General features: G+C 48.9%; 1 protein-coding gene across 2 annotated transcripts in view; it reads left to right on the top strand.

Moving 5' to 3' along the window:
* The first annotated feature begins 7,661 nt into the window (after positions 1–7,661).
* Positions 7,662–19,296, top strand: part of RPH3AL (rabphilin 3A like (without C2 domains)) — a 158,448-nt gene continuing 146,813 nt past the window's right edge. The window contains exon 1 of one of the 2 annotated variants that reach the window (XM_053567774.1): positions 7,662–7,697. The gene's annotated coding sequence lies outside the window, so the exon portion shown is untranslated. Of the gene's footprint in view, positions 7,698–8,068; positions 8,142–19,296 lie in introns of those variants that run through there. The other variant, XM_053567775.1, reaches the window with a different exon arrangement.

Below are 19,296 nucleotides of genomic sequence, written 5' to 3'. Positions count from 1 at the left end.
TTTTCTTCTTCTTTTTTTTTTTTTTCTTTTTTTTTAGAGACAGAGTCTCACTTTGTCACCCTCGGTAGAGTGCCATGGCGTCACAGCTCACAATAATCTCCAGCTCTTGGGCTTAGGTAATTACCTCAGCCTCCCGAGGTAATGCCCGGCTATTTTTTTGTTGCAGTTTGGCCAGGGCCGGATTCGAACCTCCCACCCTAGGTATATGGGGCCGGTGCCCTACTCACTGAGCTACAGGCGCCACCTGCAGTCTTGAACTCTTGAACTCAAGCAATCCTCCTGCCTCAGCCTCCCGAGTAGCTAGGACTACAGGTGTGCACAACCATGCCTGGCTAATTTTTCTTACTTTTTGTAGAGACAGGGTCTCACTATCTTACCCAGACTGGTCTCAAAATCCTGGGCTCAAATATCTTCCTGCCTCGGCCTCTCAAAGTGCTAGGATTACAGATGTGTGCCACAACACCTGGCTTGGGAAAGACCTTCTTTTTTTTTTTTCTTGAGATAGTCTCACTCCATCACCCTGGCTAGAGCACTGTGGCATCATAGCTCACAGCAACCTCAGACTCTTGGGTTTGAGCGATCCTCTTGCCTCAGCCTCCCAAGAAGCTAGAACTACAGGTGTGTGCCACCATGCCTGGCTAGTTTTTCTATTTTCAGTAGAGACAATGAGGTCTCACTCTTGCTTAAGCTAGCCCTAAACTCCTGGGCTCAAGCAATCTACCTGCTTCAGCCTCCCAGTGTTAGGATTACAGGCGTGAGCCATTGCGTCCACCCCAGGGAAAGACCTCTTAATAGCCAGGGTGTCCAGTGGGGATCTGGCAACCCATTGAAATCAAAGCAGGGTCCATCTTTAATTCTAGGCACTAACTCTCCCAAAGTTCCTTGCCATGGGGCCCACCCTGTTCCCTGCTCTTCTTCACTCTTGAAACTCAACACTTCTTGGAATTCTCTGCCAAAGTCTGTCACACAAAGTGTCAGAAAAAGAAAAAAAAAAATGAAAAGAAAAAAAGTGTCTGGCTCTGAACTCTTAGCTCACTGAGGCTGGTGGGTTCAAATCTGGCCCAGGCCTGTTAAACAATAATGACAATTGCAACAACAAAAAGCCGGGCATTGTGGTGGGCGCCTGTAGTCCCAGCTACTTGGGAGACTGAGGCAAGAGAATTGCTTAAGCCCAGGAGTTAGAGGTTGCTGTGAGCTGTGACACCATATCACTCTATCCCAGGTGACAAAGTGAGACTCTGTCTCAAAAACAAAAAACAAACAAGTGTCAGAGAGAAAAGTGGACTTTACTGAAAATTTTCTTTACTCTAAATTAAATTTTAGTTCCCTATTACATTACTTTCCTGGGACTGCCCTATCAAATCCCCACAAACTGGGTGGCTTAAAATGAGATGCATGCTCACTGCTCAGGCAGTCAGAAGTCTGAAATTAGGTGCCAGCAGGGCGATGCTCCCTCTGGGGGCTCTGTGGGAGAATGCTCCCCTTCTTCCTGCCTCTGGAGATTGCAGGTGTTCCCGGGCTTGTAGCTCATCACTGCAATCTCTGCTCCATCTTCACATGGCCTTCTCTTCTCCCTGTATTTATTTATTTATTTATTTATTTATTTATTTTTAAGAGACAGAGTCTCACTTCATCGCCCTTGCTAGAGTGCTGTGGCGTCACGCCTCACAGCAACCTCCAACTCCTGGGCTTAGGCGATTCTCTTGCCTCAGCCTCCCGAGTAGCTGGGACTACAGGTGCCCGGCACAACGCCCGGCTACTCCCTGTATCTCTTATAAGGATACTTGTCATTGGATTTGGGGCCCACTAGATATCCAGGTTGATGTCATTGTCATCGTGAGATCCTTAATTTAATTACACATGCAAAGACCCTTTCTCCTCATGAGTTCACGGTTACTAGTTCTGGGGGTTAGTAGGTGACTATATCAGTATCTTTTTTTTTTTTTTTTTTTTTTTGTAGAGACAGAGTCTCACTTTATGGCCCTCGGTAGAGTGCCGTGGCCTCACACAGCTCACAGCAACCTCCAACTCCTGGGCTTAAGCCATTCTCTTGCCTCAGCCTCCCGAGCAGCTGGGACTACAGGCGGCCGCCACAACGCCCGGCTATTTTTTGGTTGCAGTTTGGCCGGGGCCGGGTTTGAACCCGCCACCCTCGGTATATGGGGCCGGCGCCCTACCGACTGAGCCACAGGCGCCGCCCATCAGTATCTTTTTCAGCCCACCATCCAACCCACCAGATCTGTAAATTCAAGCTCCATTCTCTCACAGGTCTCCCTTTCCTGCAGGGCAGGCGCTGGTGGGGGCAAGGAAAACTCTTTTCTCTCTCCTTCATCCTTCTGCTTTTATCTCCTTTAGCTTAGGGCACCTGAGGGTCTCTCCAGAGCCCCTTCATGATACATTCTTTTTTTTTTTTCAGTGTAACAAAGAGCAATTTTATTTAAGAACAAAGGGAACGTTTACAGCACTCCGAAAAAGAGTTGAACGAGAAGTGTGAGACACGGAGATACAAAGACCATGTAGGGGTATAAATCCCTCTTTCTCCATGTTTCCCTTCCTGATACGTTCTCAGGCTGACCTCTCAATCTCTTCTGAGTGCCGCGCCTCCAGAGGAACACCTCTCAGCCCCAGAGGACAGGCTTTCAAGGCTGCTTGAACCCAGCTCTCTCCCACAGTTTCCTCTTGGCCTTTGGGAACCTCCCTTGTCAAACGGGGTGCAAGTGCAGCCCTACCTACCTTCCTTTGCCCTGATACCGTAAGCTTTAAGCATCCTTCCCCACCAATACTTCCCCAGGCTAGAAATAGGCACCAGGCTCTGGTTCTCAAGTGGTTCTCAACCAGGGCTGGGGGTGGGAGGGCGACCCCTAGGGGATATTTGGCAATGTCTAGAGACATTTTTCCATTGTCACAACTCTGTGTGTGTGTGTGCTACTATTTAGTGAGTAGAGGCCAAGAATATGCTAAGCCTTCTATCATAACAAGACAGGCCCCCACAACAAAGAAACGATTATCATAGTTCAAATGTTACATAGTGATAGTGCTATGGCTGAGTAAACCTGTTCTAAATTCATGGCTGCCCCAAACTGCAGGAGGTAGAGGCTCAACTCCCCACTGAATTTCTTCCCTCACCGTGCTCTCCACTCCTAGAGCTATGGGGTATTGGTTGACACTGCTGGGCAGGGAGCTGCCTATCTCACAGAGACCACTGATTTCTTGGAGGGGTCTTCTGGGCTGGGGTGGTTAAGGGAGAAAGAGAGGTGTTGTTAAAGAGAAGCTTGTCTTCTCATACCCTGTTGACTTGGCACTCAGAGCTCCCTTCCCAAGGAATGCAGTTTGCTGCTCTCATTGAGAGGGAGTGAGTTGAAGGACCAGGTGTCTGGTAGCCCCTCTTTAGAGTGCAAAGGTCCTTATTACCTGTCCATCTCAGCTGGAGAGTGCTATGGTTTAAATGTGTGCCCCAAAACTCATGTTAGAAATTTAATCCCCAAGGCAACGGAGTTGGGAGTGGAGTCTACTAAGACATGACTGGGTCATGAAGGTCCTCATGAATGGATTCATGTTGTCACGGGAACAGGTCAGATATTGTGAGGGAGTTGTTATAAAGTGAGTCTGACACGTGGGGCATCTCTATCTCATGCACTTGCTATACCTTCTACTTTCCACCATGGAATGACCCTTGCCAGATGCCAGTGCCATGCTCTTGGACTTCCCAGTCTCCAGAACCATGAATGAAATATATATCTTTTCTTTATAATTTACCCAGCCTGTGGCATTCTATTATACAAACAGAAAACAGACTAAGACAGAGGCTCCAGCAGGCACTCTGAGGCTCTTGTAGGATTCCTGTCTGTGGTGAGGATAGCCGTCAGAAGAGCCCTCACCTACCAGAGAAAACAGTATCCCAAGTAGTGTTCATATATTTGTGTGAGATCTGCTCCCCTCTCTAGATGGTAAGCTCCTTGGACATAGAGGTTGTCCTAATTTATTCACTCCTCTATCTTCAACTTCTGCAACATGCAAAATAACTATCTTTCTTTTCTTTACTTTCTTTTTTAATTTTTTTTGATACAGAGTCTCACTATGTCACCCTCAGTAGAGTGCTATGACATCACAGCTCACAGCAACCTCAAACTCTTGGGCTTAAGAGATTCTCTTGCCTCAGCCTCCCAAGTAGCTGGGACTACAGGCGCCCGCCACAATACCTGGCTATTTCTTGTTGCAGTTGTCATTGTTTTTTGTTTTTTTTTGCTGTTTTTGGCCAGGGCTGGATTTGAACCCACCAACTCTGGCATATGGGGCCAGCGCCCTACTCCTTTGAGCCACAGGCACCGCCCCGCAGTTGTCATTGTTGTTTAGCAGGCCCAGGCGGGGTTTGAACCACCAACCTCAGTGTATGTGGCTGGCACTGTAACCGCTGTGCTACGGGCGCTGAGCCCAAAATAACTATTTCTTTTCTTTTTTTTTTTTTTTTGAAACAGAGCCTCAAGCTGTTGCCCTGGGTAGAGTGCCGTAGCATAACAGCTCACAGCAACCTCCAACTCCTGGGTTCAAGCTATTCTCCTGCCTCAGCCTCCCAAATAGCTGGGACTACAGGCACCTGCCACAATGCCCAACTATTTTTTGGTTGCAGCCCTCATTGTTTGGCGGCCGGGCTGGATTCAAACCCGCCAGCTCACGTATATGTGGCTGGCGCCTTAGTCGCTTGAGCCACAGGCACCGAGCCCCAAAATAACTATTTCAATGAGTAAATGAAGATTTCAATTTAGAGAACATTTTTTTTTTTTGTAGAGACAGAGTCTCACTTTATGGCCCTGGGTAGAGTGCCGTGGCCTCACACAGCTCACAGCAACCTCCAACTCCTGGGCTCAAGTGATTCTCCTGCCTCAGCCTCCCAAGCAGCTGGGACTACAGGCGCCCGCCACAATGCCCGGCTATTTTTTGGTTGCAGTTTGGCCGGGGCCGGGTTTGAACCCGCCACCCTCGGTATATGGGGCCAGCGCCTTATGGACTGAGCCACAGGCGCTGCCCAATTTAGAGAACACTTGGATTTATGGGTAGCAAGATATATCTCTACATACCATCTATATAGGTAGGTATCTATCTATCTACATATCTATATATAAGTAATATCTATAGTCCATTTGAAGAAAGAGAAAAAATGAGCTTGTTTGGACCAAAGAACAAAAAGAGAGGAGAGGAAGCCATTTTGAATGTTGCTGAGTAAATGGGGAGGGAGGCTCTTTTCCAAGCTATGAAAAGAAGAGTTAGTAAAAATAAGTGAGCTGCATCACTAGACTATCTCCATGACATTGGAGTGAAGCTATGCAGTTTGGTGACTGGTCTAGGGTGGTGTGCACATGTGTACATATGTGCAGACACATGTGGAAGTGTGTGCCCCTCCGCAGTGAGCCTGTGGGAGCCCCCGAGCCAGCAGATGAGACCCTTAAGTGGAATGACCCTAGTATAACACTTTGGAGCAAGAGAGAAGGGAAATGCCTTTTTGAGCTAGCTAAGAGGTTATTTTTTTAGCTTTTTTTTTTTTTGAGACAGTGCGTTAAGCTATCACCCCGGGTAGAGTGCTATGGCATCACAGCTCACAGCAACCTCCAACTCCTGGGCTTAAGCGATTCTCTTGCCTCAGCCTCCCAAGTAGCTGGGACTACAGGCACCCACCACAACAACCAGCTATTTTTAGAGATGAGGTCTCGCTCTGGCTCAGGCTGGTCTCGAACCCATGAGCTCAGGCAATTCACCTGCCTCGGCCTCCCCGAGTGCTAGAATTACAGGCATGAGCCACCAAGCCTGGCCCTACAAAGCTGGGTTTGTTACTGTCTTTGGGACCCTATGAGGTAAGATCTGGGAAAACAAGGGTTAAGTGAAACACTCTCCAGAGCCTGGCAGGAAGCAGATGAGCAACAATCGTTTATTGAAAGCTTTGGTAGTGAAGGAATAGAAGGCTAGGGGGGATTAGCTTTGTGTGGGCTCTGATGTGGGGTCCAGCTATAGCCAGCAGGAGGTGCTTCAGGTCAGTGTATAAATCTTTTTTTAGGTGGTCAGCAGTCCAAAGAGTGGTTGGGTCACCCAAGAGACAGTGAACTCTCCATCACTGGCTGTGCAAGCAGCGGTGTGAGCAATTCCGGGGGGCTGGGCAGGTGTGCTGGGCAGGTGGGCTAAGGCTTGTAGAGTCCCTGCTCCCTTGAGATCTGAGAGCTAGTGAGGTGATATCCTTGGATCCCAGCAGGGGGCTCTGACTGCTGTGGTGCCCAAGAATGCTTTATCTGTGGTGGCAGATATCATGTAAATTATGCATGGACCTTTTTTTTTTTTTTGCTCATCAGCTTTCCTTAGTGTTCGTGTATCTAATGTGTGGCCCAAGACAACTGTTAGATAAACATTCAAAGCCAGCTGCTGGCAGAGGTTGGATTGGGCTGGGGGCTTCCCCTATGTGATCTCATTCAATTCTCACAAGAGGGCTATTGTTATCTCTATTTTGCTCTAAAGAAGCTGAGGATTAGGCTGCACTAATACATAGCCACTAGCCACATTAGTGATTAGTAAATTGAATAAAATTGAATGAAGTAAAAAATTCAATGCCACGGGGCTAGTGGGCAGCATAGCTAAACATTTCTATAATTGCAGAAAGTTTCCTGGACAATGCTAGTTTATGGAGATTTGCTTACCTGACCAAGATCACACCTCCCACTGGGGAAGATCTGGAATCCAAGCGAAAGTCTGACCCAGGTATTGGGGTGGGGGTGAGACTGCTGTATGAACCTGGAAACCAGATTTGGTTATCACTCAGCTGCTGATTCCCAGAGATATCTCAAGAAATTATTTTATAAAAAATGTTCCATGTACTCTGGGAGGCCAAGGTGGGTGGATTGCCTGAGCTTATGGATTCAAGACCAGCCTGAGCAATAGCAAGACCTGGTCTCTAAAAATAGTCAGGTGCTTGTAGCCAGCTACTCCAGAAGCTGAGGCAAGAAAATCACTTGAGCCCAAGAGTTTGAGGTTGCTGTGAGCTATGACGCCAGAGCACTCTACAAAGTGAGACTCTGTCTCAAAAAAAAAATTTTTTTTTTTTTGATCTGTTTCTTTGGTGAACATTGGAGGGTGACTGGGCTTAGCATAGCCCTTTTGTTCTCCCCCTAACTCCCACCCCACCTGGCTTCAAAGCCAGAGAGTGAGGCTCAGACTGGGTGGAAATGGAGAACACAGCAGATTGTTTTTGAAATAGTGGAGCCAAGACACCAGATTAGTGAAAGCTATAGTTGTTGATGGCTGCTCCCTTAGGGAGTGCCTCAGTTTGTGCCTCCATCAATGGAGCATTCATTCGTTCGTTCAATAGTATACGTTGAGCTCCTGCACTCCCCCAGAAGCCGGACCCGGCCTTGTTTTGCTCCCTGGGGTTATTAGAAGGGGTCATATCCATAAATACAGGTCTTGGATTTGGGTTTGGGGACTTGTAGGCGCTCAGGGGAAAAGGGCCTAACAAGAAGGGACGTTGAGATCTTGCCCCAGGAAAGCCATCCAGAGGCGCCCTCATGTACCAGGTGACCTCAGGCCCGGGTTCTCCAGCCCGCAGCAACAGGTCCCGGGTCTGAGAGGGGCGGGGCGGGGCGGGGCGGGCGCCGGGTACCCGCGGCCGCCGCCAGAGGGCAGCCAGGGAGCGCGGCGGGGCGGCGGGGCCGAGTTCCCAGGTGAGTGTGGCTCAAGTGGGGCCGCCCCCGGTTCGGGGCCGTGTCTCCCAGTGCCGGAGAGTGCGTTTGGCTCCGTGGCGGGATCCGACGGGGGTGGGGAGGGCGGCCAGGGAGCCGCGTCTGGGACGTGGGAGCTCTAGGCGCGCCGGGCGGGGAAGATCCCTGGGGCCCGGCGGGGCGCGGGCAGGGCCTGGCGACGAGCTGCCCTCCCCGGCCGCTCCCGCCTTTGGCCTCCCCAGCCGATGGCCTCGCTCGGAGCCTGGAGCTGCACCAGAGCTTCCGAGCCCTGTCCCCCGGAACGAATCGCGCTCTGCCCCTGGCCTGCAGTCTGTCCGGGGCGCTGTGGGGATCCCGTCGGGCGTTCCCAGCTCCGGGGCGGCTGGGCGAGAGCGGGTGTGTGCGCGCGTGTGTGGAGGGCGGCTGCAGACGCCAGGCGGCGCTGGGGTGAGCGTTCCCGGAGCGGGAGTCAGCAAGTGCCGTGTTTACCCTGCGCCTGCCGGGGAGGTGCCCGCGCGGGAGAGAGCTAGCCACTTACTCTCTCCGCGTAGCCTGGCCTGGGGTGGGGAACCAACACCCCAGATGATTGGGGTGGGACGCCGTGGTGGTCCTGGGCCCGGGACTGTTGGGCTTTGGCCCATGCCTAGGTGCTCGGGAGTGGGATTCCAGTGGTACCTTTGTACCTAGAAATGTGGGAGTGCGGGATGTGGCATTTCTCACTGGTGAGACGCGATTCCTCCGGGTCACCCTGCCCACCTCTTTCAGCCTGAGAGGACTGCCATGGGTGTGTTTTCCAGGCCTCCCGAAACCCACTCCCAGCAGTCCGCCAAGAGGCTTCGGGGAAGGGCTTCAGTCCACCCAGGGCTGATGATGGTTCTGGCTGGTAGGGGAGCCAAGGACATGAGCAGCGGTGCAGAAGCGACCTTTCTTCGGCTGCAGGGAGGGCTCTGCTGGGAGGTCTGGAGTTTCTGCCTACTGCATGGCTTCTCAGAGGGCTGAGCGACTGGATTATCCATCTGGGTGGTCTGTAATAGTCCAGGAGCTGCCCTTAGTGTAGGGAGGTGTGATGCTGGTGGTGGAAACTTGATCCCTGAGAGATCAGAACCTGGGAGACTCTGGTGAATGATCTTTGTCGTCCCCCAACTGTGCAGCAGGAACCTTTGATCCTCCCTTCAGTCTAGGGGCAGGGAGAGTCAAGGGTGCGCCCCTGGACACCCTGGCGAGCTCCTGTGCAGAGACCGGTTCTCCCCTCCCCCATATACACCCTTACCGGTCTCCAGGCCCCTCCACCCCCTGCCTGTGACATCCACTTGGCCTCCCATCTTAAGAAAAAAAAAAAAAAGAGCAAGAAAACAAAACCAAGCATCTGAGCCATAAGCTTCGCTTCCTCTTTCCCTCACAGTCACATTTCCCACAGCACCTGCTGTCTCCTCCCGGTTCCTCGCCTCCCCCTTCATCCCCTGCAGCCTGGCTGCTGGCCCTGCCACTTTGCTGAAACTGCTAAACCACTTTCCTGAAAGTCATCTTGTTTCCAGACTCTGCTCTTTTGTGGGGCCTTGGTTGTTCTGCGGGGTGAGACACCCCTGTGTGTGCGCGGGTGCACCCTCCTCTGCCATCCATTCTGGGCATACCTCTCTCTTGGTTCCTTTTCCTTTCCTGAGTGCTCTTCCCTCTTTCTGGACTGTTTTTCACGTCTCTGGTTTTAGCTCCTTGCAGAGCTTGTTTCAGGAGTCCTCATGGGATGCCTCTCTGGCTTCTAGCCTGGTTCTGTCTTGCTCTCTCCATGAGTGCCCCAGTGTCACTGCAAACTCCACATGCCCAGGGCAGCTGCCCTCCCTGGCTTCTTGGTAATGGGTTTCCCTGTTCTCGTTCACACCACACTTGTCTCTGAAATGTGTCTGCCTCTCCCCTCCCCCTTGTGGTCAGAGGCCTCTTAGCTGGTCTCTGTACTGCCAGCATCCCCACCAGCCCTATGCAGAAGTCCATCCCTCATGTCACCTCTAAACTGATGGTCCCTTTTACCTTATCACCGACCCCCTCGCCTGAGAAATCTCCAGAGATTCTGGATTTCATCCCACATACAGTTTACCTCTCTCCTCCTGAAACCTTGAGTTTCTCTGTCACAGGGCTTCATTCTCTCAAACCAATTTCCAATCTTGCAACTTCTGACCTCCCACCCATGGTCAGTTACTATTCTCTGGTGCTTGGCTCAGGTGCTGTTTCCCTGGGAAAGCTTTGCTCACCTCCTGAGGCTGCATGGCCCCTTTCCTGGCCTTCCCACTGCACTGTGTCTGGGCCACCAGCGGCAACTGTCTGCTAATCTCACATTCCCTGCTGTCCCTGACCACGGCAAGAAGCCTGTTTCTTTTCTCTCTGGATCCCTAGGATCTGCACCCCATAGGTGCTCAGTAAAGGATTTCCCACCCCCAAATTTCCGAGAACACCATCTCCTCATCCTCCTTCGGAGTCCAGTTTCAACCCCAGCTCCCTCCCAGTCTGTTCCATTCTTCCAGCATCCAGTCCAGATGCATTCCTGCTGGGCTTATTGATGGATTGGTTACAGGTTGGGCCACCACAATTTAATACTTTGTTCTCTGCTATTAGCCTCTCATTATATCACGGTGTGACATACGGTCTTCTGGCTTTTAATCATAGCAGCTGTTTATGGAGTGGGTCGTCGTTGTATTCGGGAGTGTGCTCCTTGGTCCAGGCTTTCCCTCATTTTGTGTTATCCTCGAAACACCCGGAGAGGGAGGCATTAGATTGCAGACCCAAACTCAGATTAGGCCAGGGACCTGCCTGAATTACACAGCTTATAGGTGGGCACAGCAGAAGGTGGAATTCAAGTCTATCTGACTTCCAAGGCTGTTTTTAGATACTAGGATTTGCGGTGTGTCCAGGGAGAGAAGATGTCACACATCTTCTGTGTCCCCCCCTCACCTGGACATAGGACATATTGGTGGCTTACTTGGTTGGTGGCTTGGGACTCCACTGGGCTCCAGGAAAGGACTTTGTAACACATAGGTTAGTGGTGGGATCAGTGATAGAGGGAGGCTATGAGATCCCTCCTGGGAGGCCTTGGAAACAGGCTGTTTTCCTGGTCTCGCCTTAAGTAGGAGCTGTGGAGTAGAGAGCTTTGCCAAGGCCCTCGGATTGGATGGTTTCTGTCCCTTAAGGCACTTTGAAATGCCTTTTTTTGTAAACAAAACTAACCCCTCCCCCATAGTAAAGCCTTGGACAAAGTTTCTTTAGGAGGCGTCCTTCCTTTCTCTCTGCAGGTCACTGTCATATGAAAATGAGTTCCTGCTGTGAAATACAGTTACCATGGCAACCAGTAGCGCAGGGCCTGAATCTCTTGCTCCTAGGTTTCTGCGCTGTATGCTTCAAGGGGCTTTTTCCATCTTCTCACTTAACAAATTAAAATACTCCTCATCACTCTTCTTTTGCATAGACATTAAACATTTTTTTTTTTTCCAGGCAGCGATGCCTGGGCTCTGTTTATGATGCCCTGGTGGGTTGTCACCAGGCTGCTGGCATACCATTAATAATGATCCCAGAATGGTGACCCTGGTTTAGGTCACATTTTGAGTGACATCCAGTGCCCCCTGGGTAAAAGGAACAGTAGCTGTGGCTGCCACATAGCTGATGCCTGGAGAGGCAGAGGGACAGGGATGACCTGGCTTGGGGACAGTGCTTGTTGATACAGCTCTGCTCCAGTGGGAGGCCAGGAAGTTGCTTGTCCTCCATTGCCTTCTCCTCTGTGAGGGCCTCGCTTGCAGATATCCTGGCAGGGCCTGTCCAGAGCAGGGTAGGTTGGGGCATTAAGAAAGGGCGTCTTTGGCAACAATCACAGCAGCTACCATTGACGAGTGTTCACTGTGCAGATGTGGTTCCCTTGTTTAATCCTCAACCAAATGACTTAAAAGTACAGTTATTATTCCCATCATGCAGGTAAGGAAACTGATGTACTGGGAGGTAAAATGTTTGTCCAAAGACATAGCAGGTAGGTGATGGAGTTGGTTGGGCTTTAGTCCTAGGAAGTCTGACTTCTCTTGGTACTCTGTAGATAGTGTAACGACTATATTTAAAGCATGAGAGGGTAAACAGGAGAGGCGGGACTGTTGGCTTGCCCAGGATTTGAGGCTTAAAGTGGTAGTTTTCAACATTTTTTTATTTTAATTTTATTATTTATTTTTATTTTTATTTTTTTGAGACAGAATCTTACTCTATTGCCCTGGGTAGAGAGTACTGTGGCATCATAGCTCACAACAACCTTAAACTTTCGGGCTGAAGCAATCCTCTTGCCTCAGCATCCCAAGTAGCTGCAACTATAGGTGCCCACTACAATGCCTGGCTAGTTTTTTTTTTTCTATTTTGAGTAGAAACGAGGTTTTGCTCTTGCTCAGGCTGGTCTCCAACTCCTGAGCTAAAGCAATCCACTCCCCTCGGCCTCCCAGAGTACTGAGATTACAGGTGTGAACCACCTCACCCAGCCTCAGCAGGGGTTTTCAACATTTTATGTTTTATGGTAGGCTGCCGTGAAAAGGCATGTGCGTAGTACTAGAATGTTCTAGTAGCATGATTTGTAATAGAAAACCTGGAAGTCACCCACTGTTCATCAGCAATAGAATGGGCGTGAAAATTGGGGTGAATACAGGCAATGACAGTGAGAAGGAGCGATCTACAAACACACAGTGCATCCAGGATGAATCACACAAACATAATGACGCGCTGAAGGGAACAGATGTGAAAGAGCACCTCCTGGGGCAGCGCCTGTGGCTCAGTCGGTAAGGCTCCAGCCCCGTATACCGAGGGTGGTGGGTTCAAACCCGGCCCCGGCTGAACTGCAACCAGAAAAAAAATAAAATAAAATAAAAAATAAAAAAGAAAGAGCACCTCCTGTATGAGCCCAGTTATATAAAGTACAGAAAAGGCACGACGGATTTGAGGTGAAAGACGTCAGATAGTGGTTTCCTCGAGGCACGAGGAAGCCTCTGTGAGGCTGGTAATGTTTGATTTCTTTTCTTTTTTTTTTTTTTGCAGTGTTTTTGGCCGGGGCTGGGATTGAACCTGCCACCTCTGGCATATGGGGCTGGCATATGGGGCCCTACTCCTTGAGCCACAGGCGCAGCCCAATGTTCGATTTCTTTATCTGAGCGATGGTCACATAGGTGTGTTCATTCTGTAAAAAGAAAAAAATTGTGATACGTGTACTTCTCTGTATGTGTGTTATATTCTTCATTAACATTTACCAAAATATAGGCTGGGCGTGGTGGCTCACGCCTGTCATCCTAGTACTCTGGGAGGCCAAGGCGGGTGGATTGCTTGAGCTCACGAAGACCAACCTGAGCAAAAGCGAGACCCCTGTCTGTACTAAAAATAGAAAAACTGAGGCAAGAGGATTGCTTGAGCCTGAGTTGGAGATTGCTGTGAGGTATTATGCCACGGCACTCCATCCAGGGTGACAGCTCAAGACTCGGTCAAAAAAAAAAAAAAATTACTAAAACAGGGAAAAATACTGCAGTGACCCTAAACAAACCCAGGACCTGAATACAGGCACACACACCATTCCTTTATTTATTTATTTATTTTGAGACGGTCTCACTTTTATTGTCCTGGGTAGAGTGCTATGGTGTCATAGCTCACAGCAACCTCAAACTCTTGGGCTCAAGCGATCCTCTTACCTCAGCCTCCTGAGTAGCTGGGACTATAGGCACCTGCCACAATGCTGAGCTGATTTTTTCTATTTTTAGTAGAAATGGGGTCTCACTCTTGCTCAGGTTGGTCTCCAATTCCTGAGCTCAAGGGACCCACCTGCCTTGGTCTCCCAGAGTGCTAGGATTACAGGTGTGAGCCACCATGCCTGGCCCACACCATTCCTTTTTAAGAGAGGCCATGCCTTTGATATCACTGTTCCTGGAACCTTGGATTTCTTGTGACAGGTGGGAGATAACGTGAGGGTACGTGTGCAGGTTGTGGAAGGTGTTGGCTTTAGGAACATGGGAGCAGTCAGGGTCAGCTCTGGTTTCTTCCATTCTGCTGGGTCTGGGGAGAGCTGTCTCAGCTAGAAGGTGCTGGTTGGGTTGGGTGAGTTCCTGAAGTTGCCGATTTTCCTGATGCCTCGCTGCTTGGAGCATAAGGGAAGTGATGTGTATCAGGGTCCTGTCAGCCTGGAAAATGTGGAGCACTGGTGGTGTTGCAGCCCCCAGCACAGGCTCCCTCAGCCCCCCCGATAGTGATGGGCTGCCTGCAAAGCCCCTCATGTGAGCTGCATTCATGGGAGAGCAGCTTCTCCATTCCCATGGCAGTTATGTGCTTCTAAAAATACCGGAGCACCTTATATAAGACCGTAATTACGTAGTTAGCACCTCGTGTAAAAGCGCTTCTTTTACCATGGACAATTAATCAGTCGCATGTTAGATATCAACTACCAGCTATGCCTGACTCAGCCAGATGTGTCATGCCTAAATTTACAACGTTGGTGCATTTTCCTCTTTATATCTGGCCCATCCAAGTAGTTGAGTGATGCCAGGATTTATAAAGTTTCCTCTTGCTCGGCCCCTCCCCTTCATCCACTGACGGTGGCATCTTGGCTCACAGAGGTGCGATATTTCAGAGTTGGAAGAGCCTCCTTCTCTGTTCAAGAGCCCGCTCCATTAGATGTCAGGATGGGTGACCATTTGGTCTGTGTTTGGATGCTGCCAGTGATGAGGGCAGCACATCTCATGGTGGTTTGAACAGTAAGAGCGATAGAATACTGAGACACAGAATCCCCCAGGCAGGCCGCACTTGGCTGAAACCAACAAGGAGAAGTGTCAAAGCACTCAGATCTATAAATTCATGGGATCTGAGGCTTGTAAAGGAGTATCATGATTGACGCAGTTGCAGAACCTGTTAAAATAAATGTTGCTGCCCTATGACACAGTGATTCTACTTCTCAATCTCTGCCCTGAGGAACTGGCACCTGTGTGCAGGCGACAAGTTCTGGGACAGTCTTTGTGACGATTTGCAGTGGTGAGAAACTATATACAGCTTGAATGTTCAGTGGTGATGAGGTAACTACATAAACATGTATTTTCTTTTCTTTTTTTTTTATTGTTTTTTTTTTTTTTTTTTTGTTTTTATTATTATTATTTTTTTTTGTAGAGACAGAGTCTCACTTTATGGCCCTCGGTAGAGTGCCGTGGCCTCACACAGCTCACAGCAACCTCCAACTCCTGGGCTTACGCGATTCTCTTGCCTCAGCCTCCCAAGTAGCTGGGACTACAGGCGCCCGCCACAACGCCCGGCTATTTTTTGGTTGCAGTTTGGCCGGGGCCGGGTTTGAACCCACCACCCTCGGTATATGGGGCTGGCGCCTTACCGACTGAGCCACAGGCGCCTGTGAACATGTATTTTCATACCTTGGAATACTGTGCAACTTTGAAAGGAACTGAGATCTTTACATAAAACAACATGGATGATCTCTAAGATTGTAAGGTGAAGCCCAGGCGTGGTGGCTCATGCTTGTAATCCTAGCACTTTGGGAGGCCAAGGCAGGTGGATTGCCTGAGCTCACAGGTTCAAGAGCAGCCTGAACCAGAGCAAGACCCCATCTCTAAAAATAGTCAGGCGTTGTGGCAGGTGCCTGTAGTCCCAGCGACCTGAGAGGCTGAGGCAAGAGAATCACTTGAGCCCAGGAGTTTGAGGTTGCTGTGAGCCATGACACCACAGCACTCTACCCAGGGCAACAAGGTGAGACTCGGTCTCAAAAAAAAAAAAGAAATTGTAAGGTGAAGAAAGCAAGTTTCAAGTGACATAGTATGTGCCCTTTACAGAAATGTATGCACAGAGCTCTCCATGAATACAAAGATATGTAACACACGTGTGTGTAAAAAAGTATATGAAAAGATGATCTAGAAAAATATATTGTAAACTATTATCTTCAGGGAAGTAGTAAAAGGGGGCTAAGATTTGTGTCTGTGTGTGTGCGTTTGGTGGGATGAGAAGAAGGATGATCAAAGAGAAGTTTAGCCTTTTCTGGAATATTTAAACATTTTTTTTTAATTTTATTTATTTATTTATTTTTTTTTGTAGAGACAGAGTCTCACTTTATGGCCCTCGGTAGAGTGCCATGGCATCACACAGCTCACAGCAACCTCCAACTCCTGGGCTTAAGCGATTCTCTTGCCTCAGCCTCCCGAATAGCTGGGACTACAGGCGCCCACCACAACACCCAGCTATTTTTTTGTTGCAGTTCGGCCAGGGCCGGGTTTGAACCCGCCACCCTCGGTAAGGGACCGGCGCCTTACCGACTGAGCCACAGGTGCTGCCCTATTTAAACATTTTTTAATTTATTGAGATATGGGGCGGTATTTAAACTTTTTTTTTTTTTGTAGAGACAGAGTCTCACTTTATGGCCCTCGGTAGAGTGCCGTGGCCTCACACAGCTCACAGCAACCTCCAACTCCTGGGCTTAAGCGATTCTCTTGCCTCAGCCTCCCGAGTAGCTGGGACTACAGGCGCCCACTCCAACGCCCGGCTATTTTTTGGTCGCAGTTTGGCCGGGGCCGGGTTTGAACCCGTCACCCTCGGTATATGGGGCCGGCGCCTTACCGACTGAGCCACAGGCGCCGTCCTATTTAAACATTTTTTAATTAATTGAGATATGGGGCAGTGCCTGTGGCTCAAAGGGGTAGGGCACCAACCCCATATGCAGGAGGTGGTGGATTCAAACCCAGCCCCAGCCAAAAAAAAAAACTGCAAAAAAAAAAAAAGATTTGAGATATGATTTTAGGTATAATTTATATACAACAAAATTTATTTGTTATGTGTATACAATTCCGTTTTAAATTCTTCTTTATTTATTTATTTTTGAGATAGAATCTCAAGCTGTCGCCCTGGGTAGAGTGCTGTGGCATCACGGCTCACAGCAGCCTCCAACTCCTGGGCTCAAGCGATTCTCCTGCCTCAGCCTCAGCCTCCCAAGTAGCTGAGACCATAGGCGCCTGCCATAACGCCTGGTTATTTTTTGGTTGTAGCTGTCGTTGTTGTTTGCAGCCCCAGGCTGGATTCAAACCCACCAGCTCTGGTGTATGTGGCTGGTGCCTTAGCCACTTGAGCTATAGGTACTGAGCCCTGTTTTAAATTCTTAAAAGGAAAAGCAGGACCGGGCATGGTGGCTCACATCTATAATCCCAGCACTTTGGGAGGTTGAGACAAGAGGATCACTTGAGCCCAAGAGTTCAAGACCAGCCTGGATAACATAGAAAGACCCTATCTCTACAAAAAAAATTTTAAAAATAGCTGGGTGTGGTGGTATGTACCTATAGTCCCAGCTACTTGTGAGGTTGAGGTGGGAGGATTTGTTGGGCCCAGGAGTTCAAGACCAGCCTGGGCAACATGGTGAGACTCCATCTGTACAAAAAAAATGAATGGGGCAGTGCCTGTGGCTCAGTCGGTAAGGTGCCGGCCCCATATACAGAGGGTGGTGGGTTCAAATCCGAGCCCGGCCAAACTGCAACCAAAAATAGCCGGGCGTTGTGGTGAGCGCCTGTAGTCCCAGCTACTCGGTAGGCTGAGGCAAAGAGAATTGCTTAAGCCCAAGAGTTGGAGGTTGCTGTGTGAGGCCACAGCACTCTACCGAGGGCCATAAAGTGAGACTCTGTCTCTACAAAAAAAAAAAAAAAAAAGAATGATTAGCCAGGTGTGGTGGCTCAAGGCTGTGAACAGCTACTTGGGAGACAAGGTAGGAGCATCACTTGAGGCCAAAAGTTTGAAGTTGCAGTGAACTTTGATCATGCCACTGTATTCCAGCCTAGACAATAGACTGAAACCTGGCTCCAGAAAAAAAAAATTAATGTCTAGTCTAAACCCCTTCCTGAATTGAGACTCATTTTCCCATCTGTCCCTGAGTCATGAGGGGCCTGAGGCAGATTATGGCATGGTGTTCTGAATTTGGGGAAAGCTCACATAGATGGACACTCTTCCCTCTTTTGAATGGCAGTCTGCTGTCTCTGAGACTCTGTCTTTGGAGTCCTGTCAACTCAGCCTTCCAAGGCCGGGATTTTCACTGGTTCAAGATCTACTTCATGCCCCTTCCTCTTGCGTCTTCCAGGGGTTCCTTGTGGAGTCTATAGGGTAATATCCATCAAGTCGTATTTCAAGTGGCTCACCCATTCCAGGCTGTGCTGTCCTGGCACCTTCCTCAAGCTCTGCCTGGCTCAGCAACTGTCCTTCTGTGAAAGTCTGCAGAACTGATCATCTGCCTGGGTGTTATTTGACCATGACATAACACTTCTTAGAAATAATGGTCCTTTTTTTTGAATTGTAAAGTAGGTCATGTTCATTGTGGAAAATTTAGAAAATACAGAAAGGGTGGCACCTGTGGCTCAAAGGAGTAGAGCGCTGGCCCCACATGCCAGAGGTGGCGGGTTCAAACCCAGCCCCGGCCAAAAACTACAAAAAAAAAAAAAAAAAAATAGAGAAAGCACAAAGAAGGAAATAAAAATCTGTGATTCCCAGGCTTCAGAGATAATGACTATTTAATGTTTACTGGCATTTAACATGTTTATTTATCCGTAAGGGTATTGGTGGATATACAGGGTAGCCATAAAGTTCATGTGCAATTACTATTTAAATTGCACACAAACGTTATGGCTACCCTCTATATGTAACAAACACTTTTGCCCTTAGTTTGGTGTTTTGCTTTTATTATTATTTTTATGTGTGTATATACATATGTTTAAGCCAGAGTCTTGCTCTGTGGCCCCAGCTAGAGCATACTTGTGTCATAGCTCATTGTAACCTCAGACTCCTGGGCTTTAAAAAATCCTCCTACCTCTGCCTCCTGAGTAGCTGGGCCTTCAAGTGCATGCCACCACATCCAGCTAGTTTTTTCTATTTTTTGATAGAGATGGGTCTTGATTTTGTTTCAGATCAGGTTGATCTCAAACTCCTGCGCTGAAGCCATCCTTCTGCCTCGGCCTCCCAGAGCACTAGGATCACAGGCATAAGGATCTCTTATATTTATTATTTTAAGTTTTAATTTTGTTTCAGCCTATTATTTTTCTTTCTCTCTCTCTCTCTTTTTTTTTTTTGAGACAGAGCCTCAAGCTGTCACCCTGGATAGAGTGTCATGGCATCACAGCTCACAGCAACCTCAAACTCCTGGGCTCAAGCGATTCTCCTGCCTCAGCCTCCCAAGAAGCTGGGACTATAGGCACCTGCCACAACACCCGGCTATTTTTTGGTTGCAGCCGTCATTGTTGTTTGGCAGGCCCAGGCTGGATTTGAATCTGCCAGCTTAGGTGTATGGCTGGTGCCTTAGCCACTTGAGCCAAAGGTACTGAGCCCAGCCTATTATTTTTCAACAGAGAAAGGTTTTAAATGTTTATGTAGTGTTCTGGACTGAATGTTTGTGTTTCCCCAGAATTCATAGGTTGGAGTGCTAACTCCTAGTGTGGCTATACTGGAAGTAAGGGAGTAATTAAGGTTAAATTAGGTCATAAAGGTGGGCCCCTGACCTGATAGGATTGGTGTCCTTATAGAATAGATGCTTGGTGAGCCACTTCGACTTGATGCATATTACCCTATAGACTCCACAAGGAACCCCTGGAAGACG

This window comes from Nycticebus coucang, chromosome 18 (assembly GCF_027406575.1).
Source record: "Nycticebus coucang isolate mNycCou1 chromosome 18, mNycCou1.pri, whole genome shotgun sequence".
NCBI lineage: Eukaryota > Metazoa > Chordata > Mammalia > Primates > Lorisidae > Nycticebus > Nycticebus coucang.
Note: the sequence above shows the minus strand (reverse complement) of the source record. Positions and strands in the feature narration are given on the sequence as shown.